Source organism: Myodes glareolus, chromosome 8 (genome assembly GCF_982192425.1).
Source record: "Myodes glareolus chromosome 8, mMyoGla1.1, whole genome shotgun sequence".
Lineage (NCBI taxonomy): Eukaryota > Metazoa > Chordata > Mammalia > Rodentia > Cricetidae > Myodes > Myodes glareolus.
In genome coordinates this window covers 16,504,583-16,531,769 of record NC_142033.1, presented here as the reverse complement: position 1 = coordinate 16,531,769, position 27,187 = coordinate 16,504,583, and the positions used below count along the sequence as shown (strand labels likewise).

General features: G+C 40.6%; 1 long non-coding RNA gene across 1 annotated transcript in view; it reads left to right on the top strand.

Moving 5' to 3' along the window:
- Positions 1 to 223: 223 nt before the first annotated feature.
- LOC148121102 (uncharacterized) overlaps positions 224 to 27,187 on the top strand; it is a 49,403-nt gene continuing 22,439 nt past the window's right edge. The window contains exon 1 of the long non-coding RNA XR_015738538.1: positions 224 to 257. This is a non-coding gene — a long non-coding RNA (uncharacterized LOC148121102). The remainder of the gene's footprint in view (positions 258 to 27,187) is intronic.

Genomic DNA, 27,187 nt, shown 5'->3' with positions numbered 1-27,187 from the left:
ATCTGAAGCACATTGATAGCCACAGACTACTCGGGGAGTGCCAGCCATCATGTGGTGTGGGAGAATTATCTGTATTCTGTCAGTCATGTATTTTAATAAAATGTTGATTGGCCAGGCAGGAAGTATAGGTGGGAAAACCAGACAGGAAGTAGTGGTGGAGCAAAGAGAACAGGAGTATTCTAGGAAGCAGGAAGCTCCCTCGCCAGTTCTGCCCAGACCACCAGAGAGGAAAGATGTAAGCTGCCCCGCTGGAAAAGGTACTGAGCCATGTGGCTAACGTAGATAAGGATAATGGGGTAACATAAGTTATAAGAGCTAATAAGTAGTCTGATGTAATGGGCCAATCAGTTTATAATCTTATGGAGTCCTGTGTGTAATTTTCTTTGGGGCTTGCAGGTTGTGGGGTACCGGGCAGGGACAGAAACCCCAACAAGCCGGCCCCTCATGTTACAATCATGAAACATTTTAAACCCATTAAAACATAGAAAGGTAAAACGAGAGAAAAGGGCCAAGGACTGGAGGGGAGATCGATGCTGAAAACACAGGCTTCATTTTCCTAAATGATCTCGACAGTATGTGCATCAATTAACTTCCACATCAAAATACAGAAATAAATTAGCCAAGTGAATAAACTTTTATCAAATTTTGGATTAATTATGGTAGGTAGAGAGTGCCTAGGAAGACTTATTTCAGCAAGGTGATTGTTGATTTCAACCCTGGCTCCCCTATTTGTGAGCTCCACAGCCTTGGGTAAGTTACTCGAAATGTATGAGTCACCATTTCCTCAATAGTTCCTAAGTTAGTACATTAATGAAATGATTAAATGCCTCTATAATTCACACAAGGCAAATAAAAGAGATTCCAGACATCGTAACCAAAAAATTTTCTAGCTATTGTAACTGTGGTTTATGCTTTTAGCTGAATCAATACAACTCAAAATAAGGAAAGCAAAGGTGACTGTCAAGGTGAGGCAGATCGTCTACCTCTTAGCATGAATGGTTTACTCCTCATCTCCTCATATTTACTAGGTTAATAGTTAGCAGTCACCTGGTGCTACCTTTCACAAGGGCAACTTTCCAATGAGATATTTTTGGTATTTTTTTTTCATTTTTTTAAATTTTAACTTTTCTCAATTCTAAACACACACGCACACATGCATGCACACACACACACACACTTTCTTTTCCTTGGAAAATTGCTCTTATTTACTCTTGTTCTCAAATACCTGCAGGCGTTGCGTTGCTCATAGAGCTTTCCACTCTGTAGTGTGCTTTCCTCCCCCTCCACCAACATAGGTAATAACCATGGGAAGGACAAACCATTCTCTTCTAGCTCTGTGCACTCCTGTTCTCCTGCACTTAGCCCTTGCCAGAAATGTGCTTTGTGCTGGGTACTCTGAGTCTGTGGTTATAAAACAAACAGACAGTTTAAAATTTATCAAAACAACAAATCCTGCAAAATGCTATATTAACACAAATAGTTTGCTTAACAGACTTCATAGTGGTTTCGGAACCAATCCTTGCATGTTCTTGAAAGTAAAAGGATCTAATGTCAACAAAATTAAAAATGAATTGATAAAACAGCCCATAAAGTCAGTTCAGCACAAAGCTCTTTTGGGATATGCGGCATCAGGTTCTTCAGGCCTTTAGATTCCCATGAGATGTTTGATTGCTCTGTTTCATCAAGAATTCAGTTAGGTCAGCTGAACCAGATTTTCTTCTCTCAGATGTTTCTGGGCCGATTTTCCAGACATTGACCATCAACCGGCCCTCACTCTTCCACGTGTAAAATTCCACTGACACGGTCCTTTCTATCAATGTATTATATTTATTCTTTAAGAAGCTCCTACATGTATACAATGCATTTGGGTCATATCCACCCCTCATTCTCCATTTCCAACTCCTCCTAGACATCCCTAACATACCCCTACAGCTTCATCTCTTCCTCTTCCTCTTCTAAATAGAACACTGAATCCAGACATGTGTTAATGGAACAAGATCTTTGAGGCGAGGAGAGCACACGAGGATCCTCCATCTTGAAGAAGATTGACTCTACCTCCTGCCTGTAGCTTCCCAAATAGGGGTGAGAATGTATGAACCCTTTTCCCTCGGCACTAGAATGTAAACTGAATTGATGTTGTGCTGACAGCCACAGCTCCTATAAGTTCATGACTGCAGCAGCCCTGTCAAACCTGTCTGACAGCAGTTTTCCCAACCTCTGGCTTTGTTACCTGAGCATTGAAGGGGTAGGGTGCCAAACAGTGGTGATCCTGAATATTATTAACCCTAAAGTATTTAATACACATCACTGAATCTCTTTTCTTTAATAGTATGCATTAAACAAACGGCAAACATCCCAAGAATTATAAGAAAAACCTAGGGTTGAAAACAGCATATGGTTCCATTAAAAGAAATCAGAATAGATATGTTTTGTCTTCTGGGAAGCACCAGTCACTGCATCTGGGAAAGTGGGGGAGGTAGTTAAATGTTTCTGCTGGCCAGATGAGTGGGCTGACAGTACTGGAGTTGGAGCATTACTTCTTGATCTATTGAAATCCTTTCTTGCTACACAATGCATTTTTCATTATAAAGGCATGATAAATAGAACTTAGTTGATGCCGTTGTTTGCAAAGGATGATTTAATTGAATTTAAATGAACTGAAGTCCAGAGTGCTAGAATATAGTAATAAGTACAGTTTATGGCATATTTCAGTGTAGAAAGGATGTTTGCCTACATTGTTCAATGCTGACATTCTTTCTAAGATGGTTATTATCATTATTTTAAGATATGTACAGTAAAATTAATGGAAAGCAGGAAACTTTCCTAGCCAGGCAGTGTGGTGGCACAACCTGTAATCCCAGCACTTGGGAGGCGGAGGCAGATGAATCTCTATGAGTTCGAGGCCAACCTGGTTTACAAAGTGAGTTCCAGGACAACCAGGGCTGTTACAAAGAGAAAACCTGTCTCCAAAAACAAAAACAAAGAATAAAGAAAAGAGGAAATTTTCTTAGGTCCATTAATTTAACTGGCAACTAGTAACATTCCTACCATGTTTTATCACTTAAGCCAGTGTTGCCCTAATCGAAAAGGTCTTCATAGCTTTTCAAGGTAGATCATATCCCTCTTTGATAAAGAATCAAATTATTATTGTAGGAATTTAGGAATTGTTTCTATCAATGACAACATGCAGGTGGGCCCCGAAGTGGAGCTAGGGAGGGTGGAGGAAGTGGCATCGAAGCTGCATCCCAAAGCACATCTGGCCGCTTAGCAACTGCATGTCAGAAGCCTTTCTAGAGAGACTGGTGAACCAAGCTGAGACAGGTTTCTCCTTCAACAGCAAGGAAGCCGACTCAGAGAGAGGAGCAACTCCTCTGCATTACTGTCCAGTTGTGGACATAAAAAAGTTCTCTTTGTGAAAAAGGAAAGAAAAAACTCCCTCTAGGCAATGGATTGAAAATGAATTTGATTTATAAATGAGAAGAGGAGGTGGGGCAGTGATTGAGAAATCCTACAGCGTGGACATCAGAAGAGGAGACCGTGGGGTATGTCTACCTCCTCTGTGGCGAAGGCCGTCATGACGGGAACAACGTGGTGAAAAGAAGTTCTCCTCAAAGAGCAGATACTTATCTCTCTGAATTTTTATAGGTCTTAATAAAAATTATCAAAACACAAACCAATAATATCTTGCTCTGGGTGAGCTGTGCAGTGCATTAAATCTGGAAGAACTTTCTACTGCGGTGTGCTCACACATTGCTCCACTTTGCATTCCTGTCTTTCTTGCCTAGGTCTTTCTCACCGAGTTTCTGGTTCTAGACCATCAGGCCACACTTGTGTCAGTCCAGGCTTGCATGTTCTGAGCGCTTGGCTGACACTCCCTTAAATACCTCTGTGGCTTCTCCATTGCATTTCCTGGCCATTTTGTGCTCTAGCCAGGATTCCTTTGTGCTAATCAATTTCACTAATTAGTAAAGATAAATTTTAAAAAGTATTTTGTAGAAGATTGTATTCTGTTTCTCGTGTTTCCAAAAGTCTGTCAACATGTGCTTAACACAATAAATTTGTATTTTTTTTTCTTGAGAAGCAAACAATCAAAGAGATAGTATGTCATCTCTTGACATTTTCTCAGGGATTTGGCCTCAGTTAAAGCCTCCAGTAGAAAGCCAACATCTTAAAATTATTTTGGATATTGTGTGCTAGTATGTAGCAATTTGTTTGTGCTTAAAAAGTCTTTGAACACTAGTAATGAAGCACACATCCAAAAAATAGGATGAGATGGAAGCTGAATAGGGGCTTTCATTCCTCTTCTGCAGATAGCAAATGTGAACTGGATGAATTCATTTATAACTGATATACTTTCCTTGTACCATTGGTTATGGAGAATTAGAAGATATGTATATGTATATATAATTCCTATATGTTAGATTCCTGTTCACTTGTCTTGACCTTATTTTACTACCCTGCATTCCTATTTCCATAGGGCCAATGCCCACGCTCCCCTAGATAGTACACTCTCATGGGCAAGGCAGCTGGCATTTGCTGGACTTCTGAAAACTCCCCTGGGCATCTTTGCAAAATGCAAGCTTTTTCTAGTCTTTCTTAAAAGTCAACAGTTATTTGCCAAGTAATTAATCTTGAGAATTTATCTTTAGCTTGCAAAATGGATGTAGCAACCAAATCTGCAACTGAATAGTGGATTTTTTTTTCATTATGATCTTAGTAAGTGCTGAGAGCTAGTTAGTGGTTAGATAAAAACAATCTCAATCCCCTTTATCTCCAGGATCTTATCTCTAGGAATTCTTCTCAGGTCATATCTTTTGGGCAATTTTGCTCCCCAAATTTTCCCTCTTTCTCCTGCCTAGGTATGTGTTACATAACAATTCAAAGGAAAAGCCTACAAAAAGATCCCATGTTCTTGGGAAAGCAACTGAAGGTATAGAAGAATATAACATTGAAATCAAATATGGGCTCTGTTGTACTCCAAAAACCTCCATATATATTGATAAAAGAACATGAAGAAATTCAAAGGGTACTGAGCAGGAAGCTTACTCTCTGCTGGTTAGCTCTTATAATCTTAGAATTTGGTGTGGGAGCTTCTGGGAACGAAAACGTCCCCAGTACTTTTACACACCTGGGCAACCCTGGCACAAATGTTATATGGGGCTAGCTAACTGCTTTCTTATTGAACGTCCAAGTCTGAGCCATAGGAAGAAACTATGTCTGGTGCTGGAAATCTGGCCCCAAACCCATGGTTTGGGAGCTCATAGGTCTGAGGGCCTAAGTCTACTATTAAAATTTCCTTCAGAATCCGTATTCCTGAACCCATAGACTAGTGCACTCACGCTTCATCAAAGAGGTTTCTTTATGCAGTGGGTGGGGGTTAGGACAGAAACTCACAACTGGCCAAGATACAGAGAGAAAGTATCAGTGAAGCACACAGTCACAAATTGACACCTATATTATTCACAACTCCAGACTCAGGGACCGTTGTGGAAGAAGGAGCAGAGAGTCTGCAGGCACATGCTCGAAACAGTGCCTTCTGGACCTGACAGAACCTCTGAAACCAGGAACCCAGAGCCATTGCGGCTGTACAGCCTGCGCAAGACCTGCACAGGATCCAGTCAGTCAACACTCTAGCATGGGGAGAGAAGGAGCTGACATAGAGAGAGAAGGAGCTGTTAAGCTATGGTTTGCTGATGACTTCTGGGAGGGAGAGTCAGTTCTCTGTAAGACTATGGGCCTTTGTAAGTCAGCCGTGCTCCAGATGATGATCCCAGGCACGTGAGGACATGGGCGGCACAAATCTAATCTTACTTTTTTTCTGACATGAAGTGCAGGATAGGGAGGTAGGGATGGAAGAAGTTAGGTAAGGAAGAGAGTGGTGAAGAGGGTCAAAATAAGAACACAATGTCTGAACTGAAAAGCAAAGCTGTCGTTTTGGGGGAAGACATTGCAAAACACACAAGTGACGCATCAGCTCATTAAAATAATACCCCTTGGCCTCTGTCTGGAAAGACGCTTATTCTGCCAGGCCTATCATGGCTGTCGACTGCCAGGACAGCCGTGGATGCAGCCCAGGACACTTGCACATGACAGCCAGCTCAGCACAGCATCAAAAGTTGGGCACTCTTGCAAGTGGTTGCAAACGGAATCTTTCTGGGAGTATAAATTATTTGAGAAGACTAGGTAAGCTGTCATTAGACAAAGTATAAAGCCCCACAGATGTTCTACATAAATTTCTATGTGCTGAAGTTTGAAAATAATAGTCTTTGGCCTAGAAATTATACTTCTAAGAATATATCCTGAAGGATGGGCTTAAACTTTACACACGAAGACATCTGGTGCCTTAGTCACCACTCTATGGACATGAAGAGACACCAGGACCAAGGCAGTCCTTATAAAAGACTATTTACAGAGGGTTTTTTTTTTTTTTAGTCCATTACCATCATGGCAGTGAGCATAGTGGTACATAGGCAGGCCCTGGAGCAGCAACTGAGGACTACGTTATGATCCATTGAGAAACCTAATACAGGCTTTTGAAACTTCAAAGTCCACCCCTAGTGATACACTTCTTTAAACAGTGCCACACCTCCAAACCCTTTCAAATGCCACTCCTTGGTGACTAAGCATTAAAATATATGAGCCTTTGGGGTCCATTCTTATCAAGCTACCATATCTGGTGCAGTGTTCTTCTCATTTAAAAAAATTAAGTAATCTAAAACTCTTAACAATAATCAAATAATTAAAAATAACATACTATACCAAAGTTATCACTATTGACGAACAGTTTTAATTTTATTGTATTAAATTGTGCATGAACTAGCAAGTGACAACCATGGACACCTGGAGCTGATATAATATCCTTGGTGTGAATACACCCTAAAGGTGTAGACAACAGTTACCTTGGAGCAATGCAGTTCACAGTAGCATTTACTTTCTCAATTGTTTTCTAGATTTTCTAAAAAGCACAGAGGCAGAACAGGACAGTACTCCAAAAGTTAAAAATTGTATTTGGTTGGTCTTTCATTTGTACTAACTTTGTTATTGTGGATATTTTACTTACATTTTTTTGGCTCTGATTTTCTAATATGAGACTATGAGACACTAACAATGCCTCAACCACAGGGCTGTTCTGACAATCAGATGAAATGCTAGGCAGTGTTTACAAGAGTCCAGACAATAGGTTAACCATTTGATACACTTAGTTTTTATTGCTTGCAATTAAAACAAGTGCATCACTGTAGCAAGTCTTTCTCTGTACCACCAACTCCCAAATAATCACACAGAGACTTATTATTAATTATGAAAATTTAGACATAGCTTAGGCTTGTTTCTAACTACTTACTATAACTTAAATCAACCGCCACTTTAATCTACATTCTGCTACAAGGCTCGTTGCCTCATCTCTGTACTGCCCGTTCTGCTGGCTTGGTGTCTGGCTGGTACTTACCCTTCTTCCTCTTGATGATCTTTCTCTGCCTGGAGTCCTATCTATGCTCTTCTGCCTAAGCATTGGCCGTTCAGCTTCTTATTACACCACTCACAGCAAACAGCTTTACACGGTGTACAAATATCCCACAGCACACGATACACACAAATGTTTAATTCCTATAACAATGAAAATAAATGAAATTTTTGATTGATTAAAACAGACAAGTATTATTTACAATCCAAATTAATCAATGTGGTTTACTTTGAGCAAGACGTGGCTAAAAACTGAGAAAGGAACATTAACCAAAGTGGCAAGAATGGGCAAAGCATGACTTCACCATCTCCTTTGCTTTGGGCCACGCTTGTTTAGTTCTCTCTTGCCTGCTTATCACTCTGGAATGAGTTAAGATTACAATGTGACATGCCACATCTAGACAGACAGATTCTCCTGACAACCATTGAATTTGAGAAATACAATGCTCAAGTAGCTTTTCTGACTTTGGATTGTAGTTCTAGATGACAAAGGAGACAAGATGTAAGAAAGATACACTGAATTGACGTTGTGTTTTCAGTTCCAACTTGCTATGCCAGATCCTTTCAGTGTTTTCTTTAATCCAGTTCTCTCAAAGAGAGAATGCTGCATTAAAATAGCCAGCTCTCCAGAGAATAAAGCTGGGAAATCAAGCACTTTAATTTCAGTTTTCTATAGCAGTTTCTATCCATGAAGCTGTATGGTTTAGGAGAAAAGGGTAGCTTAAATGTGTAGAGTTAAAATTGGGCAAATAATTTCATTTCTGAAAGTTAAGTTTCTGCCTGTGAAACAAGATGAGCAGCAATTTACTTCAGAAAGTTGGCGGGTGGGTTCAATGAGATATCACTTGAGTATATGGCTTAAGTATATGACATAAGCAGATACCGGTGTTGGGGAACAAGGAAACAAAGAAAGAACAAAGTCTACATAAGGATGCTAAGAGCTAATAAATATCAGCAGAAAATATATGTCTCTTACTTTACATATAGTAAACTTCACAGGACCCTTAAGAGTTGAGCTTTGGGTGGCCTGTGCTGCCACCCAGGGGCACCAGGTCTGAGCTGATGCTGAGTCATGTTTGGGTCTGTGGGTCTGAGTTGATGTCTGTGACTCATGTTGCAATGGAGGGCCCTGTGGCTACCTGGGGTCTAATCAACCACCTAAGACCATGTTGGTGCTCAAGGGCCACGCTACCTTCTGTTGCAGAATATTCCTTTACATGCGTGAAGATGTGTTATTGTGATTGGCTTAATAAAGAGCCGGATGGCCATTAGCTAGGCAGGAAGAGGTTAGGCAGGACTTCTCGGGACAGAGAGGTGGAAATGTGGAGTCACCAGTCAGACTCAGAGGAAGCAAAATGGGTAGTACAGGGTAAAGCTAACTGAGTCATGTAAAATAATGCAGATTAAAAGACACAGGTTAGTTTAAGTAGTAAGAACTAGTTAGGAACAACCTAATCTAAAGCTGAGCTTTCATAATTAATAATAAATCTTTGTGTCATTTTTTTGTGAGCTGGCAACCCAAGAAAAATACATCAACAGCTTTCAGGGCCATACGTACCTAACTGGCACATGCTGCTATCAGGCGCAATGATGTTGTCCAGGCCCAGGCTGCTGGCAAGGGTCATGTCTGGGTTGAAGTTTGTGGCTTCTCTTGCCACAAAGGCAATGCATATTCCTAGGCTCTGGGCTTTCACCTGAGTCTGGGTTGGTGTCTGAGGGCTGCACTGCCACCAGGGCCATGCACGTCTGGAGGGCTTGTACCATCACCTCTGGCCATGGTGACATCCAGACCCAAGCTGCTGCCAAGGACCACATCCAGGTCTGCAGTCCTACCACTGCAGGGATCTGTACTGAAGTTCAGGGCCCATGTTACCACCAAAGACCATGTGGATGTCCAGGATCAGGCTAGTTACTTGTGTCCACGTTGGTGGCAGAGAGCCATACTGCATCTAATGACCTTATCTGGGTTCATGGTCTTGCTGCAGCTGGGGTCTGTGTTGATGTCTGTGGCCCGTGTCACCTCAGGGGTCTGTAGCAACCACACATGATGAAATCAGAGGGCTATGCCAAGCCAGCCCTGCCCTTTGCTGGCCCTGGGATATCTGGTGCTGCTGATTTGGTTAATGAGAGAAACCATATCTCTGTATTTCCATTTACCAGATTTACATTGTTATTTTAAATGTGCAACCAATGCATTTAAAAGAGAAACTATCCCCCAAAGTAGATGTGGGGATTAATACTGCACTGAATATAGACATTTGTCTCATCCAAGATGCCCTTAGCCACAAGGATATGAATTAATTTCACATTTGCAGTGTATGTCCTTCACAGTTAAAGATCAGACTTCAACAGCAAGTGTCAAAGTCTCCAGTTTCACACTGAGTTAGATCTCAACACAGAATATCTCCTGGTGGTTGAAGGATGGCTTTGTCACGTTTGGGTCTCTGCTCCTGGTGAGTGTTTTTATCACATCCTACCACAGCCCTGGGCCCACTTTAGCAACCCCACCACAGTCTTCTCATCTGTCCCACCCCCACATCCACACAATAAATTAAGTCAGTGTCTTATAACTCTGAGACAGCTATCAGACAATGGAAATAACCAGAAACTATTCACCATCTGAGGAATGTGGCAAAGAGGTCAAACCCATGGGAGCCAGATGTGTTGGGACTTAGAGCCAGTGATCAGTAAGAGATGAAGGACAATGCCCCCTAGTAAAAGATCCTCACATTACATTTTTGTTTTAGTATAAGAAATGAAAGAGATGAAGAAATGCCAAAAAATAATGCAAAAGTCACTGTGGTAAATCTGCTTAAGCCACTCTAAAATACCCTTTAAAGCAACATTTCTTAAATTTGCTCAGGGATTATGTGACTTTTGCAAAGATATTTATTTTTTATATGAATATTTTAAAAGTAAAACATGGGCCTGGAGAGTTGGCTCAGCAGTTAACAGGGCGCCTGGGTTGGATTCTCTACAACAAATGGCAAATTCTAACTGTAACTCTAGTTCCAGGGAATATGATTCCCTCTTCTGGCCACTGCAGCATCAAGCATGCTCATGGCAAACAGACACACAAGTGGACAAAACACCCATATATATAAAATAAAACCATAAAATAATTTTTAAAAACTAGAATTTTGGCATAAACAGTTACGTGGTGGGGCTTGAATAAGTATGCATAGACTTGTGTTTGAGTGCTTGGCCCATAGGGAGTGGCACTATTAGGAGGCATGACCTTGTTGGAGGAAGAATATCATTGTGGGGTGGGTTTTGAGGTTTCAAATGCTCAAGCTGTGTATGGGACACAATCTCCTTCTGATGCCTGAGGATCAAGACATAGAACTCTCAGCTCCTTCTCCAGCACCATATCTGCTTGCATGCCACCATGTCCCACCATGATGACAATGGACTAAACCTCTGAAAATTTAAGTCAGCCCAATAAATTGTTTTCCCTTTATAAGAGTTGCCATGGTCATGGTGTCTCTTTGCAGCAATAAAAATCCTAACCAAGATACATTACATATTCTTGGTCTGTGGCTTGGAACATTTACCCTCTCTCGTCATCATTTTATTGGCTTCTGTAATTGCTATGTTGTTCAGGAATGTTTTCATGTTGTAACAGAAACATGAAATAGTGAACTGCTTCATTGTCTTCAAACTCTTATGTAGTAAGTAAAAATGGCAGGCTGTGTCCCATTGCCTGACTAGCTTATACCCTGAAATAACAACACACAAATTGCATTCATTTAAACACTGACTGGCCCATTAACTCTAGCCTCTTATTGGCTAACTCTCACCTCTTGATTAATCCATTTCTATTAATCTGTGTATCACCACCTGATTGTGGCTTACCGGCAAGAGTCTAACCTATGTCCGTATCTGGCAGGAGAATCATGGCGTCTGCCACACTGCCTTCTTCCCAGCATTCTGTTCTGTCTACTCCACCCACCTTAGGGCTGCCCTATCAAAAGGCCAACCAATGAAAGCAACACACAAACAGAAGACCCTCCTACACCATTTTCCCTTTTTCTGTTTAAACAAAAAAGAAAGGCTTTCACTTTAACATAGTAATTATATATAACAAAACAATAATCAAGCAAGAATTACATTATTTATATCTACTTTATCTTTTATCATAACAAAGAAAAACTATAACTATAACTATCCATTCTTCAACTCCATCAAAGACTCCAGAAGGATATAATATTACCGAAGTAAACAGGAAGTAAGCAACTTCCAAAACTCTAAAAATGACAGAAACATCTTGCTGCCTAATCAGTCACCCAAAGTTATTTTGTACTGTTGGAGCCCCTTCGATGCCCATCTTCCTCTTGAAGTAGATTGGTGCTGCCAGGAGCAGACGTGTCTCATTGTCATGAAAAGCCCCAAGCTATTAAAGCATTAAATGCCATATTCTGTAGTCTTTGAAAAATATGAAGAGTGCCTATCTGAAATATATCTCTGTATATCTAGAAAATCTAACTAACATGACTACAAGCTTGATAGGGGAGTTCAGCCAATCACATTCTGTTTTGGGGGCGTGCCGCCCTCAGGCTAAAGCTTGCCTATAAACCTAGCAAGCACGCTCCACTAGCTCTCTTTTTCGCCTGGCTCCTGCGTCCGGATGGATCGTTTGGATTCTGGTGTAAGCTGTTGTAAGTCTTACTTCTGTTTATTAAAGCTGTATATTTTGTATCAAGATAGTCTGGGGACTTTTCATTACCAATCACCCTGCGACTTTATTTGGCACCCCAACGTGGGCCCTTTTTCCCACCTCGTGGCGCGGGCCTAGCAGCCTGAGTGCACACAGCACCTGGCGGCCTTTACAGTAAAGCCTGCACTGGATCCCAGCTCCATTCAATAGAATCGGGCTGGGGACTTTCCGACATCTGCAAAAGCCACGAAACTCGGGCAAGCGGCAGCTCTACCCCCACTCGGGCAGTGTATTCCCTGCAGCCCCGGCTGAGTTTGACTTGTGCTGCTAGCCTGAAAGTAACCTCTGGATTTGAGTTTATATATATTTCAGAATCTTTCCGGGTCGGCGCCATTGTCACGTGGATTCAGGTGCGCCCCCGCCACTTACTGGCAGGCAAGGGTCATTACAGGTAAGATTTTTCTTTTCAGTTGAAAACAAATAAATAAATACAATTTTTTTTGCTTGAACATGTCAGAAAACATTACTATTCAAAAATTCAATGGCCTTTTTAATTGCACCACGGAGGATATCCTCCATGAGGTTTCTGATATTCCTCTTACTTGGTTATTTCTGGGACTTGTCGCTTTTCTGGTGTTTGGATATTTTATAAGAACAATGCAGTCCTTCAAGATTGACTCAGCAATGCTGAGGGCAGACATCAAAACCTTAAGGACAATTCAGACTGACACCAACCTCCTCAAAAAAAAGTTTGGAGTTTTCAAGGAAGAGACTAGATCAGAGTTTGGAGCTCTCAAGGAGGGGACAACCAAAATGACTCGTAACCTCCAGTCCGTGACTGTAAGTGCTGAAACATTAACTGAGAGGATTAAAACCATTGAATGTGAAAATTGGACTTTATCAAAAGGGTATGATAGATTAATTGACAGGATTTCCATACAAGAAGGCACAGTACATGCCATGAGGATTATGTCCAAGGAGGATATGGTATCTCTAACGGACAAGCTCCATGTCTTAGAATTATCAATGAAGGCAATAGTGTCCAGGGAGGAAATGGTGTCTCTGATGGACAAGCTTCATCCCTTAGAATCGTTAATGAAGGCTTTGGAGCATAATACTGGACAGGAGATTCAGGATTTACAGAAGGCAATGGTGAGCAGATTTAATAAGATTGAGGAAATCATAGACTCTGATGAACAGGAGCAAAAGGTAGAAAGGCAACATTTACCTCTGAAAACTTTGAGTCTACACAGAGTTATACCTGCCTTTCCAGTAATAACATCAGAAAAGATAATTGGCTCCAAAAACCCTAAGGTCATTAAAGAACATACATGGAAGCCTATACGTATGAATGATCTGGAAGAATTTAAACAAGCAATTGTGAATTATGGACTACATTCATCCTTTGTTAGAGAGATGTTAAAATCCTGGGCTCTGAGGAGCAGGGCCACCCTTCAAGATTGGAACCAGCTCACATCAGCTGTCCTTGAGAACGGACCTTTATGGCATTTCAGATGCCTATTCAAGCAAGAGGCCAGACTTTTACAACAACAAGAATCAGTGAAAGGAATTGAGGTTTCTCAAGATCAAATTCTAGGTGAAGGACTTTATTCTGATCCTCAGGAACAAGCTCTTTATGATGAAAATATTTTTTCCATATGTGCCACAGCAGCTCTAAGGGCCTGGGACAGGGTTCAAGACTCAGGTCAGAGAGTAGAATCATATATCAGGGTAAAACAGGGTCAGAGAGAACCCTTTAGTGACTTTTCACAGAGACTAACTAAGGCTGTACAAATAGGGATACCTGATCCAGAAGCAAGAAATATAGTAATTGAGTCTTTGGCTTATGAGAATGCCAACGTAGAATGCAAAAGGATCCTGGGGCCTTTAAAGATCAGATCAACACCATTGGATGAATGGGTATTACATACAATGAATGTTGATACATTTGATTATGGCAATGAAACATGGGTGCAAGAAGCAATTTCCAAAGTTAAAAGGAGACATCAGATTACAAAATGCTTTCATTGTGGCAAAATGGGACACATGAAAAGGGACTGCAGACAATGGAATTCCAGGAATAATGCCTCTTCTAGGAATAACAGGAATAGGAGGACTCAGCCTTCAGGTTTATGCAGGAGATGTGGAAAGGGCAGGCATTGGACGAATGAGTGTAGGTCAACAAGAGATAAACAGGGCAACCCGTTGCCATCGGGAAACTCAATAGGGGGCCTCTCGAAGGCCCCTATGGCAAATATGGTCCAGTGATATTTCCGATCACTGCAGAGAACATGCCTCTTCAGGGAAATTAGAATGCCCCATGCCTGCTGTTAAAAGCAATAATGGCCTGAAGGATGAGTTAAATGTGGTGAATGAATCAAGAAATATAAGAGGACAAAGTAAACGAATATTCTGGCAGACTTCTATAAATGAACAAAGACCAAAGCTAAGAGTGTATGTAAATGGCAAATTTATTACTGGCTTACTGGACACAGGTGCGGATGTAAGTATCATTACTCCAGAGTCTTGGCATCCGCATTGGCCTCTTCAGGAGGTAGACATTCAGTTCCTAGGAATTGGAACTCTATCTTGAGTAAGACAAAGCATGAGATGGGTCAATTGTATAAGTCCAGATGGACAAATAGGAAAACTAAGGCCATATGTAGCCAATATTGCAGTGAATTTATGGGGCTGTGACCTATTGCAGCAATGGAATACCCAAATTAACATTCCTGCTGCTTCTACAGCCTATATTCCTGAGGAAAATACTACAAGATATTACAGATGATGGAAACCAGCCATTAGAACTATACAAGAACACAACACAATTGATGGCCCTTCAGAGGTACAAACAGTCATGCCTCTAAAATGGTTGACTGAGAAACCAATATGGACTAAACAATGGCCTTTAGCTGAGGAAAAGTTACAGGATTTAGAACAGCTGGAACAAGAGCAATTAGATGCTGGACATATAGAAGAATCTACCAGCCCTTGAAATTCTCCTGTATTTGTTGTTAAGAAAAAATCTGGTAGATGGAGAATGGTGACAGATCATAGAGCTATTAACAAGGTTATTCAACCAATGGGCCCTCTGCAATCTGGAATTCCTCTTCCCTCCCTGTTACCAAAGGGATGGCCTCTTATAGTTATTGATCTGAAAGATTGTTTCTTCACTATACCATTACAAGAAAAAGATAAAGAAAAGTTTGCCTTCACAGTGCCTACTTATAATAACTCTCAGCCTGCAAGGAGGTCCCAGTGGACCGTCCTCCCACAGGGAATGTTAAACTCTCCCACCCTGTGCCAATATTTTGTAAGCCTACCATTAAAAATTATACGCAAACAATTTCCTAAGTCCATAATATTCCACTATATGGATGATATCCTGATCTCTGATCAAAACAGATACCTTAGAAAGGTTGTTTGAAGAAGTAAAAATAGTGTTACCTAAATGGGGATTGCAAATTGCTCCTGAAAAAATTCAGAGAGGAGATTCTGCTAATTATTTAGGTTATAAAATAGGTTTACAAAGAATTAAGACACAAAAGGCACAAATCAGGAGAGACTGGTTACGAATTCTTAATGACTTTCAAAGATTATTAGGCGACATCTCCAGCCTACGACCGGCTGTTGGGATAACACCTGATCTAATAATTCATTTAAACAAAACCTTGGATGGTGATAAAGACTTAAACAGTCCCAGAGAATTAACAGCTGAAGCAGAAAAAGAACTGACAATGGTTGAAGAAAAATTACAGGAGGCTCATGTGGACAGGGTAAATACAAAGCTTAGTTGTATTCTTGTTATATTGCCTTCCAGAATTTCTCCTACAGGAATTTTGATGCAAAGAGACGATGTTATCTTGGAATGGATCTTTTTGCCACACAAACCAAGTAAAAAGTTAAAAACTTATGTGGAAAAAGTCTCTGAATTGATTATAAATGGAAAATTGAGACTTCGTCAATTAGCAGGTATAGACCCAGCAGAAATTATAGTGCCTTTCACTGCTGAAGAAATAAAAAAGTTGTGGGAAGACAATGAACCATGGCAAAGAGCTTGTGCTAATTTTTTGGGAGAAATCAGTAACAATTACCCAAAAAACAAGAGACTTAATTTTATAAAGAGAACTTCTTGGCTCCTTCCGTGAATTATTCGTGATGCTCTAATAACCGGAGCCATAAATTTTATACTGATTCTAATAAATCAGGGAAAGCAGGTTACAAATCAGAAGAATTGAGTAAAGTGGAACAAAGTCCTTATGATTCTGTCCAGAAGGCAGAATTATATGCCATTTTTATGGTGCTTAGGGATTTTAAAGAACCTCTTAATATAACTACTGACTCACAATATGCAGAAAAAGTTATCTTGCATATTGAAACTGCTGAATTTATACCTGATGATACAGAACTGACCTCATTGTTTATCCAGGTACAAGACATGATCAGGAACAGGCTTTGCCCTATGTATATAACACACATCCGATCCCATACGGGTCTGCCAGGTCCTCTAGCACAAGGTAATGCAGATATTGATCACTTATTGATTGGTAGTGTGCTGCAGGCATCTGAATTTCATAAAAAATATCATGTCAATAGCAAAGGCTTGAAAAAAGTGTTTTCTATTACATGGAAACAAGCTAAGGAGATTGTAAAGAAATGCCCTACTTGCTCTTTTTATAACCAAACATCATTGCCTGCAGGGACTAATCCAAAGGGTACTCAAAGGAATGAAATTTGGCAGATGGATGTGTTTCACTTTCCAGAATTTGGCAAATTAAAATATGTACATCACACCATTGACACATACTCAGGTTTCCAATGGGCAACTGCTTTAAGCTCAGAAAAAGCTGATTCAGTAATCACTCATTTATTAGAAGTTATGGCCATCATGGGTATACCTACACAGATAAAGATGGATAATGGTACAGCTTATGTTTCTAGGAAAATAAAACGATTTTTTGCTTATTATAATATTAAGCATGTTACAGGTATACCATACAATCCTACAGGTCAAGCAGTTATAGAAAGATCAAATCGAACTATAAGAGATATGTTGAACAAACAGAAAGGGGTGGAAAATACCCCCAGGAATAGGTTACATAATGCTTTATTAACCTTGAATTTTCTCAGTGCTAATGAGAAGGGGACAATGGCTGCAGAAAGACATTGGATATTGGAAAAGTCTGCTGAATTAAATCAACCAATTTATTTCAAGGATGTGCTGACCTCACAGTGGAAGCCAGGAGGTGTGCTGCGTTGAAGAAGGGGTTTTGCTCTTGTTTCCACAGGAGAAGAAAAATTGTGGATACCATCAAAATTAATAAAGGTTCGGTTTGAAGAGGAGAAGCCTCTTGGAAGAGATAAATGATAACTCACTTACAAGGATAATGATCACATCAAAGGTAACAGAAATATAAAGGTTGGGGGCAGGGTTCTCTTCTTGTCTCCACAGGAGAAGACTCATTTTCAAAGGATCAAGGAACCCTGGATAATTGAATATAGAAACTGCCTATGACCAAAAGAGGATCAACAATGAATCCAAATAGTTTAGGTAAGTATTACTATTTTTTTAAATATGTAATAATGTGCATTTATTTATAAATATGTAGAGCTGGTTTTGGAGTTGGACAATGGCTCAGTCCCTCTTTATTTCCAAGCCTGTTGATAAGAGATATCCCAGAGTTTCTGTCTCATGTCAAGAGCCAAGATATGGGACAGAATAACTATAATTGATAAATTTTCTTTGCCTTTCCCCACATCTGTATATATATATATATATATATATATATATATATATATATATATGTCTGTATATGTCTTCGTAGATAATGTTTAACTTTCCCATAACAAACAATAAATTTTCCTGCAGTAATCTTTAAAGCTTCTAGGATGAAGATGGGGCCCCACAATACCAACTCCACCTGGTTACTATGACGTCATAATGTTGATAGCGCTATTTTTTAAACCTGTTTTTTGGTACCAGCTACACAAAACAGTTCCGGATGATGCACAATATTTGACAACACTCTGGCCAGACCTCCTCAACTTATTCAGAGACTATTTACAACTTTCTCACACCAAATGTTTATATGGGAATTTTACCATCAATTATTTTCACAGGACCCCCCTAAGAGAAACGTCGCCCCCGTGACAGCTGGAAGCAATTTTAGAGGACGACGTCCCCTCTCCCAGTAGAATTTGCCCTTAGGTTTAGGGACATCATTTAGGAATTGGTTATAATTGATACAGGGATGAGGGAATGGGGGAGGTATTTTTATAAACTCAGGGGTGTTTATCAAAAAAAAAAGGGGGGATTGATTGGTGATGGGATAATAATATATTGATATTTGTGAGTTATTGATTTTAGAAAATTGTATTGGTGTTGATTTTTGTACATTGATATATTGAATATTGTATGTGAGTATGTTTCTTCCTCTATTTGTATTGATATATATACATATATTTACATACCTTTGATTAAGATATTTATGTAATTTGTTTGGAATAATAATAATATATTGGTATTTGTGAGTTATTGGTTTTAGAAAATTGTATCGGTGTTGATTTTTGTACATTGATATATTGAATGTTGTATGTGAGTATGCTTCAACGTCTATTTGTATTAATATATATACATATATTTACATTCCTACCTCTGATTAAGATATTTATGTACATTGTTTACATTTGGAGGTCATTGTCCTCACTCATTGCACAGTTGTTCATTCTCTTAGTCTTCAAGTTAGATAGATAGAAATCAATAGTCATATATGTTTATTATATTTATATTTAGGCTAATCAGGTTATTTAGGTGCATAGAGATCATACTTAGTATAGATAGTATACTCTTCTACCTCTTCGAAGAGCTGTGGAAAATGGCCTTTAATCTAACTCATAGTTCTATAGTAGTGAGACACAATTGCTCCTGGCATCACCGCTCTACTCCCAAGAGAACGTTGAGCACCAAAGACACTCCACATGGAGCTTGTCTTCTTCCTGGCAGAACTGGCCTTTGGGCAAAGAAAAAGCCCATACCTCAACCACTGACAGAATTACAGAATATCCTAAATGGATAAAAGCAGGATTGTCTTATCTTGCCAAGACAGGGTGAGAGAGTCCTAAAAGGTTTCTTGCCTTTGAAAATGGCATGTCAGTTACATCAGGCCTTAGCCAAAGTTGGTTGACTCAACATTGCATACGAGACTTTGGGTGATTGCCCAGGTATCCAGTTGTCTCTTCCATTCGTTGCACTTTTTGGAAGTTTTCCGCTTGTACTTCCGGGCTGCTTGAGTAAAATTATTTTCCTTCTCTGATCTTTGATGGAGTTGAAGATTAGATAGTTGTAGTTACCATCTACATTATTTAGACTCCCTGAGATAGAATGTTTAGCAGAACTTTTGTTATATGTTTCTTGCTTAACATTGTTTGTTGTTTGTAACTTTATATTTATTATTTGCTTCTATTGTATATAGTTGTATTTGGTTTGGTTCTGTCTTATTTTAGAAAAAAGGGGGAGATGATAGGGGAGTTCAGCCAATCACATTCTGTTTTTGGGGCGTGCCGCCCTCAGGCTAAAGCCTGCCTATAAACCTAGCAAGCGCGCTCCACTAGCTCTCTTTTTCGCCTGGCTCCTGCGTCAGGAAGGATTGTTTGGATTCTGGTGTAAGCTCTTGTAAGTCTTACTTCTGTTTATTAAAGCTGTATATTTTGTATCAAGATAGTCTGGGGACTTTTCATTACCAATTGCCCTGTGGCTTCACAAGCTTGACTATTATCAATGATTATCCATTGACAACCTATAGTTCCTAATTATGCATTACATTTTTAAATGAGTTACACAATCACAATACCCTAATCAAGAGCAGAAATATACATATAACAAGGTTGACCTTAAATTTATATCAATAAAGCAAAATTTATACCAATGTAAATTATTCATATCTATATCATATCACCCTTTAAATGTAAATGAGCATTTATAAACAATATTTGGGAATATGGACACAGTTATATCTCTCCAAACTGCTTAGTGCTGTATGGGGGTGCTGTTGATCAGGTCTTTCATGGTATATCCTACGTGCTAGGTTCATCTCAGTCGGCAGTTGAGTAAAGTAATTTTCTGAAGGTTTTCATGGTGACCTTTCAGGAGGGCATGGTCTATCATACCATATTGGGATAGAAGCAATCCATAGGGTCTCATCCTCTGTGAAAACAAAAGAAGAACCTCTTTTCCAAAGCATCATATTCTTAGACCCAAATTCTGAAGTCAAGATAGCTTTATAATACACATGTTGGATTAGCTTAGCAGACCACACAATGAAATGTCTCTCTGTTTTTAGCTCCTTCACAGTCAAAAAATTCAAAGAAAACACAATAGTACACAGAATCCAGGCTCTCTGTGAATTTTCCATTTTTATGTGGCTTATTTTTCTTTATTTCTTTTAATCTATAACTATCTGTACTCTGTCTCTTTAATGACTTTACTCTTTTTTTAAAGCATTAATTTTGTTCTCTATACTCCTTTTCTTCTCTCTTCCAAGCCTATGTATGTCTATCTAACACTATGACCCATTTAGAGGCCTTTTATGTCTGAATCTGTCCTATTGCATTGTCTTTAATTCTCTACTGTCTTGAAGAGCTTTTAAAATGCTAAACTCTTAAGAATCTAAGCTGCGACAATCCCAGGTCAAGTTCAGGTACTGCCTGCTTGCCCTGCCCAGTCCAACATGGTGGAGTCGCTTGCATGAATGGCGGAGCTGCTCTGGATGTTGACTCCACCTCTCTCCAATTTCAAAATGGTGAATGTACCATCTCTGCTAGCTCTGGGGCTGCCAGGTAGGAGCCACACTCAGCACTTTAACTCTGAGACTGAGCATGCCGCACATAAACTCTTTCTTTTTGAGTTACAGCCAAATCTGCCATGCAGAGTGCTGCAGGCAGCCTGGAAACATCTCTCCGTATGGCGGCAGAAATCCGCCATGCTTTCCTGCTTGTGCATGCCTATTAAACCTGATTCTGCTGCCTGCCCAGGTGGAGAGCGCTGAGCCATTGGCATGGTCTCAGAGTACTTTCTTCACGATCCCAAGTGGGCACACAAACATCTGGTCCCACAAAAGCCATTGAAATGCTGTATAGCAGGAGTTCGCACTGGCAACACAGCCCAGGAAGCTGCCTTTTAAAATGGCATGGCTTTTTTTCTGCTGCTATTGCTGAATCAGGAAATCTCTGACACCACGCCTTAGCAAAAAGCTGTGTTAAACTCTCATTCTCTCCTTTTTAAGACCTCTCTGGTTTTTAAGTGTAGTTAGTTTACCACGTTGGGCCTTTCTCTCTTTAAAAAGCGGTGGCAGCCCTCCCCTCTTGCTCTCTTGCTCCAGCGACTAGATTCCTTTCCTGGCTGTCGTGTAGGACGGTGTTCTGTAAGTCTTTTCCCCTCAAATAAATAATTCTTTGAATCCAAACTGGTGTGGGATTGTTTTGCACATTACTCTTACCCTGTAGGAATACAAAACCATTTCATTTTGTTATAGGACAGGGTCTATGCTGATAGTTGCTAGTAGACATCTCATTTAGCATGGGTATGGCCCCTTTTTCAAAGAAGCAATTGCAATCACTGTTTTCAAGAACTGTCAGTGTTTTTATCTCCCTCTTCTGCAGGATTATTTTGGCACAACCTTCAGATAAATGTTGGTCTAACACCACAGGAGAAGAACTGAGGTCAGGAGGAGGGGTACTGCCTAAAGTATGGACACATTTTATCTTAGAATGTTTCACGATTAAGATATCACCCTCCTGGGTAGGCAGACTCTTCAGGCATACTCTTCACTGTAGAACATCATTTCCACATAAGTTGAAACATCCTTCTATGAACCAGATAGTAATAGATCATGGCAAAGTGAAAGAAGCTAAAATATTGTATATACTGTGATCATGCAAGCATAATATACTGATTATGACATATACAAGGTGAGCAAATATGACCCAAATTGACCAGCCAGGACAGAAACACATAAATAAAAAACATTATCCTCTAGAACAGTGGTTCTCAATCTGTGGGTCACAACCCCTTTGGCAAACCTCTATCTCCAAAACTATTTACATTACGATTCATAATAGTAGCAAACTTAGAGTTATAAAGTAGCAATGGAAATTCTATCAGGCCGGTAGGCACATTGGGTGTCTTAGTGTTTGGCTCTTCCATTTGCAAAGAGTCTTAGAGAACTGGAAGTGTGGGAGAGCTCCTTTGGAAGTCAGTCATTGTTGTACCAGCTCCCTACAGACAGGTACATGTTTCTTATAGGCCCGAGTGCCACTCTCAAGCAGCAGGATGAAGATGAGGTCTCTTTTCACATTTCTTCCCTGTGGTATTGTTGAGGCACAGAAATGCTGAGAGGTCATATTGGGTCTCTTCTGCCAAGACCTCTCCAGTAAACTGCATCGCCAAGTGTTACAGGTCTGACTCAGTTTCACCACTTTCTAGGGACACTATTCCAGAGGGGGCATCATAGAGTCCTTTCTGTGGAAGCCACAAATATCTATATCGTCACGAATCTCTCTGCCTCACCTCATGCCCAAGAGCAACTTTTGCTGTCTCCTGGGAGGGCTTCTCAACCTCAGGATGGTCCAGATATGTGGTTGTATGGGCTCTGCTGTATGTTACAGCATATTTAGGTGTTCTCTGGCTCTTTCCCTCTATATCTACCCATAGCTTCTCCATCCCCAAATAATGACCATTAAAAAAAAATGTTCCTGACAAATGTCTTGTGAGGTATAAAATTCACTCCATTTTAGAACTATCATTCCAGAAAAGTTCTCTATTCAAAGCTCACGTTTACTCAAGTATTTATATCTGCACTCTAAATCCTCCCAGTGCCTTGTCGGTCAACCGCCTTTGTCAGGACCTTTATTCATATTTTTAATATATGCCATGATAAAAAAGTGTGATTTATTCAAAAAGTCCTTTCCATAATAGTGACACTTTTTTATGACCTGTGAAAAACTGTTGAGTAAATGGCTAAGAGAGCTTTCACGAAGACTACACAGAGCCATCATACTACCGCTGTGAGTGCTGCGTTAAGTGGATGCCCAGCTAACAAGACATCTTTGGTATTGACAGCGAAACATGACTCATTCCTTCATTTAAGAGTTTACGCTAACCCATTCACAGAACCTTCCACCTACAATTTGTCCTGCCTGCAAGATGTGTTGAGGGTAAAGGTAGCTCAGAGCGTGTGGGAGTAGCCAACCTGAGACCCACATATGGATAGGAGAGGAAGCCCATGCCTGATACTGCCTGGTTGGCCAGGAACCTGGATGTCCCTGAGACCTATGATAGAGCCAAACATGGCTGAGGAAAACAAAAGCCAATGAAATGATTTCTAATCATGGTCTGTTGTACTTGTAGACCAGAGCCTAGCATAATTGGCATCAGAGGCTTCACCCAAGAACCGATGGGAGCAGATTCAGAGACTCATAGCAAAATGTTAGGCAGATCTCAGGGAATCCTGCATAATAAGGGTTGGGTGTAGGATCCAGAGGGACCGAGGACACCAGGAGAATGCAGCACAAGGAATCAACTAACCAGGGCTCATAGGGGTACACACTAAGACTGAATTGACAATCAGGGAGCCTGTATAGGTCTGAGCTAGGTCTTCTGCATGTATGCTATGGTGTGTAACTTGCTGCTCTTGTGGAACTCCTAACAGTGTAGTGAGGAGCTGCGGGCAGGCCGGCTTTTCATCTCACCTGGCTCCCGCAGGGCCCTGGAAATAGCACCACACAAATTGTATTCATTTAAACACTGCCTGGCCCATTGTCTCTAGAGAGTTAGTTACTGGCTAACTCTCACATCTTAATTAACCCATTTCTAATAATCTGTGTAGCACCACGAGGTGGTAGCTTACCGGAAAAGATTCAGCATGTCTGACGTGGTGACTGACTCCATGGCATCTGCCTCACTGTCTTCTTCCTCCCAGCATTCTGTTCTGTCTACTCCACCTATCTAAGCTGCTGTCCTATCAAAAGCCAAGGCAGTTTTTTTTATTAACCAATGAAAGCAGCACAATAGACAGTTAGCCCTCCTCCATCATTTCCCCTTTTTCTGTTTAAACAAAAAAGAAAGACTTTCATTTTAACATAGTAAAATTACATATAACAAAACAGTTATCAAGAAAGAATTACAGTTACAATATCTATATCTATTTTATCCGTTATCATAACTATGGAAAACTATAACTGATGCCGTTTGGGCAAGAAACTGCTCTTGCCTGGACTGATGCATAGACTGGATACAAAGACCCCACAGAGAGAGGACTGCTAAACTTGCCTAAAGGTGAGATGGTCTTTCGGGGTTCCTGATTCATGAAAAAGTCTGCAAGATATTCTGCAGGACAAAGAAGAAAGTGACTGAACTGCCTTTGAAATTTCCTGCTTCATGGAAAAGTCTGCTGGATACTATGGGCCTGAAGGCTGAAGATGGATGCCCCAACGGTACAGAGGAACTTTTGGTGGCTGTACAGAGAGCAAGATGTCTCTGTCATTTCTAGAGTTTTGAAAGTTGCTTATTTCTTGTTTGCTTAGGTAATATTATATCCTTCTGGAGTCTTTGATGGAGTTGAAGAATGGTTAGTTGTAGTTATATATAGCATGACGGCTGGCTTGTTGGGGTATCTGTTCCACCCGGCACCCCACAACTGGCAATTCCCAAGGAAAAATCACACACAGGACTCCATAAGATTATAAACTGATTGGCCCATTAGGTCAGGCTACTTATTAACTCTTACAACTTATGTTACCCCATTGTCCTTATCTACATTAGCCACATGGCTCCGTACCTTTCTCAGCTGGGCAAGTTACATGCTGCCTCTTCGGAGGTCTGCAGAACTGTGGAGGGAGCTTCCTGTTTTCCCAGAATACTCCCAGTCTATTTGCTCCACCCCTACTTCCTGTTTGGCTTTCCCACCTATACTGCCTGCCTGGCCAATCAGCGTTTTATTAAAATATGATTGACAGAATACAGACAATTCTCCTGCATCATTTCCCTCTTTTTTTTTTTTTACAAAGGAAAATACCCATAGTCCATTTGTTGGGAATGTGGGCGTAGTATTTCAGGCTACTTTCTGCTGGTTGGGGGCACTGATGATCTTATGGGGACCTAAAGAAAATTTAAAGTTATAATCAAGTCCTGACTGGAGTATCCTGTGAGTCTCGATCATCTCAGGCAGCAGTCTTGAATCTGTTCTGGATGAAGAACCAGACATCTGGGCCATCTGTTCCTGTTGGAGATTTCTCAGGTGGCCTCCCTTGATCAAAGCTGATTTTTCTTAAATCAGAATGAATCCACAGCCTCTCATCTTCTGTGGAAACAAAAGCAAAATCTCTTCTCCAAAGTAACATACCTTTTGACTTCAGTTTTGAAGCCAAGGTATTTTCAAAATACCTATCTTGTGTTAGTTAAGCAGCTTTTATAAACAAAAGTCTTTTAGCAGCTGTTGCTCCTTCCTCAGCATTCAAACAATTCAAGGAGAGAATAATAGCATACAGTATCAAGATTCTCTGCTTATTTTCCATCTTTATGCAGCTTTATTTCAACTTCTATTTCTTTTATTTTTACTTTTACCTTTTGGCTTTTTGAGACAGGTTCTCTGTATATATCTTTGTCCTGGAATAACTCTGTAGACCAGGCTGTCCTTGAACTCACAGAGATCCTCCTGTCTATGCCTCTCCATAGATTAAAGGTGTATGCTACCACACCTTGAACTCACAGAGATCTGTCTGTCCCTGCCTCCCAGGCATTGGGATTAAAGGTGTGCACTACCACACCTTGAAGTCACAGAGGTCAATCTACCTCTGCCCCTTGAAGTCACAAAGGTCAATATACCTGTGCCTCCCAGGCATTGGGATTAAAGGTGTGTACCACCACACCCTATATCCCCCTTTCTTTCTTTTTTATTTTTAATGACTTTAACCTTTAGCCTGCATATATTTTTAACACACTGTAAACCATTTAGAGGTTTTCTTCCTCTTTGAATCTCTCTTTACTGTATATCTCTCTTTTTCTGACCACATGAGCCTAAAACCATGGAGTTCATTACCACTCTGGGTACCACTCTGTAAAAGGAACACCAGGCTAGCTTTACCCGAAATAATTACACGGAAATTGTATTGGACAGGAGAGGAAACCCATGCCTGATACTGCCTGGTTGGCCAGGAACCTGGATGTCCCTGAGACCTATGATAGAGCCAAACATGGCCAATGAAATGATTTCTAATCATGGTCTGTTGTACTTGTAGACCAGAGCCTAGCATAATTGGCATCAGAGGCTTCACCCAAGAACCGATGGGAGCAGATTCAGAGACCCACAGCAAAACATTAGGCAGAACTCAGGGAATCCTGCATAATAGGGGCAGGGTGTAGGATCCAGAGGGACTGAGGACACCAGGAGAACGCAGCACAAAGAATCAACTAACCAGGACTCATAGGGATTCACCGAGACTAAATTGACAATCAGGAAGCCTGTATAGGTCTGAGCTAGGTCTTCTGCATGTATGCTATGGTGTGTAGCTTGCTATTCTTGTGGGACTCCTAACAGTGGGATCAGGGGCTGTCACTGACTCTTTTGCCTGCTCTTGGGACCCTTTTCATCCTACTGGGTTGCATCGGCCAGCCATGATGTGCGGGTTTGTGTCTGGCGTTCCTGTAGCTTGTTATACCTGTTCAGCTGATCTCTCCCGGAGGCCTGCTCTTTTCTGAGGGAAAGCAGAGGAGCACTGGATCTGGGGGAACGCAAAGGTGCAGGTGGGGGGAAGACTGGGAGCAGATGAAAGGGGAAGCTGCAGCTGAGATGTATTAGAGAGGAATGAAAAATGGAGGTTAAACTTAAGTTTTTATAAAATATTTTACAAATTCAAAATGGTTTAAGCCAATGTAGTCCGTAGCTGTATGCCCACCACCCTCTTTGGAAATAAGTAGTCAATACTGCAATTAAACCCCAGAAAGAACTCTTTCCAAATCCCAGTCTAGCCACAGCTGCTGTGCTGGTTTGGTAATGAGACCACATAGTTAGCCTG